Source organism: Triticum dicoccoides, chromosome 7B (genome assembly GCF_002162155.2).
Source record: "Triticum dicoccoides isolate Atlit2015 ecotype Zavitan chromosome 7B, WEW_v2.0, whole genome shotgun sequence".
NCBI lineage: Eukaryota > Viridiplantae > Streptophyta > Magnoliopsida > Poales > Poaceae > Triticum > Triticum dicoccoides.
In genome coordinates, this window is record NC_041393.1 from 256,236,023 (window position 1) to 256,238,307 (window position 2,285).

Sequence of the window (2,285 nt, forward strand, 5' to 3'; positions counted from 1 at the left end):
ACTCATCCCATGATTGGACGGAGTTAGGAGGCAATCCCTTCAAGCAAGTGCAAGCCGACCCATCCAGCATCATGGTGAAATGCTTAGCACACGCAGTGTCATTGATGTCCAACAACTCCATGGCCATATTTTGGCTCTCAATCCAAGCTTCCGGGGGTTGATCCGCTCTGTAATTGGGTACTTTTCGAGGGCCCTTGAAGTCCTTGGGTAATGGCTCATTGCATAGAGCCGGTACTAAGCACGGCACACCCACCGTCCCTGAAGTCATCCTAGCTTCTATGGACGTTAAAGGGTGTAACTGAGGGTGCTGAGCCGCCAACTGAGCCACCAGCTCCGCCTGTCGACATGCCCTGGCCTGATCTGCCAACAACTGAGCATGGTTATCATCCCGTGGTCGGTCCTGCCCATGAGGTTGGTTACGATGCCGCTCACTGCTTGAAACCGTCGGCGACTCCACGTGTCGGCTATAGCTTTGACTCTGACATGGAGTTGATTGGATTTGATCGCGGCTGTAGGAATAAGTCGCCTACTGAGCCACCGCGGTCTGAAGAAGCTCTATAGCTTTCCGAGCCTCGACCGCCTCAGGACTCTCGCCTGTCACCGTGAGAGCCACCAATCATGATGCCCGAAGGTGTCGAGACTCGCTGAGGCAGGGTTAAATTGACACAGGATGGATCCCTATGTACGGTTGAGTTACCGCTCCGGTTCTAGGCGCTTCAGGGGCCCGGGTCACGCCAGGCGGGTTACTTGGTCCTGCCCCAGGCATATTGAAACGATTTCTTCAATCAAACTCATGAGGCAGACAAGTCTGCTATCTCCTGTGAAAAACAACGTTTGATGCATTCTGATCCAAGCTTAAGCGAAAGTTTTCTTCTTGGATCCGCTGCGATTCCACCTCCAAGGCGGCTCACGCTATTGCCATCCTGGCATTTTCAGCGTTAAGATCCTCCTTAGCTTGAGCTATGTCATCACATAACTTTGCAACGTCCACATTATGTTGTGCTTGACTCACCGGGGTTACCTCCATCGTCAGCAAAGTTGCCAAAGCCTCCACGAGTTCAGATAAACTTGAGCCAGCGGGCGCACAAGGCCTCCTGCCCAGGCTGCCGCAACGGCCGCTGAACCGGAAATCATTGCTGCCGCAGTCGATGAATTCTGCACTGGTGCATGCCAGCCATGAAGATCGCAACTCTATTTGGCGGCTCATAGGGGTCCGGAATACTGTCGCCATCGGAACAGCCCCCAAACCTACCATCTTGCAATTGATACAAGGAATTGGTCTCGCCAGTTGAGGACTCATCAACAGAGTAGATGGCCGTCTCTCGACCGGACACAGATCCTTCCTCAAGATCCACTCCATGAGTAAAACCCACGAAAGCACGCTTCACGACGGCTTGAACCTTGGAGGGTCGCATGCGCTGAGCCATCTCGATGATGTTGGTGCTGGCGTCCGGCTCAGGCTCTGACTCGCCGATCTTGCCGATGAAGACGTGGATTCCTCCGAAGGGGACCCGGTACCCGTATTCGATTGAATCAGCCTCGGGACCCCATCCTGCATCGTCGATGTAGATTTTGCCGCGGCGACTCATTGTCATCTGTCCCATAGTGTATCATTTTATTCCTGAGAAGCTTCCCTTCAAGAACTCGAAACCACCATGCTCTGGCCCCATGGTGGGCGCCAACTGTTGTGGATTTAACACGGCAGATGTCCAAGCAAAAGGACTTAGGTGTGGAGCCATCGCAACTAGGTTAGCTAAAAGGGGTTGAACGGGATAAAGGACACCACTACAAAAAAAAGACACATCCGTGACATTTTGGGCTGAACGAAAAAAATTTCTGTCATACATATGACACTTCTATGATGATAATTGTGACAAAACCTGATATCATCATAGATGTGGTGGGCTCCTACTTCTATGACAAAAAATCATGACAGAAAATGGGCTTTTTGTCCTGGGCGGGCCGGAGACGCAGCTGCATGACATTATTTGGGCCGTCCATGACGGAAAAAACCGTGGTAGAAGCGAGGGGGAGGAAAATTTCGGGGAGTTGCCAGTTACGGTGGGAGGTCGGGGGCCGAGCGATGCGCGTTTCTCTCGTACACGTGCGAGGCGTTGGCTCTAACTGAACCCGAGCGAGGCGTTGGGCTCTAACTGAACCCGAGCTATTGCACTGCAGGCTACGCGTTACTGAACCAGAGCGATCAATCGATGACAGTTAACATAACCCGATGGAGCGATTCCTTCGCTACTGCTGCTAACTGAAGCCGATCGATTGGATGAACA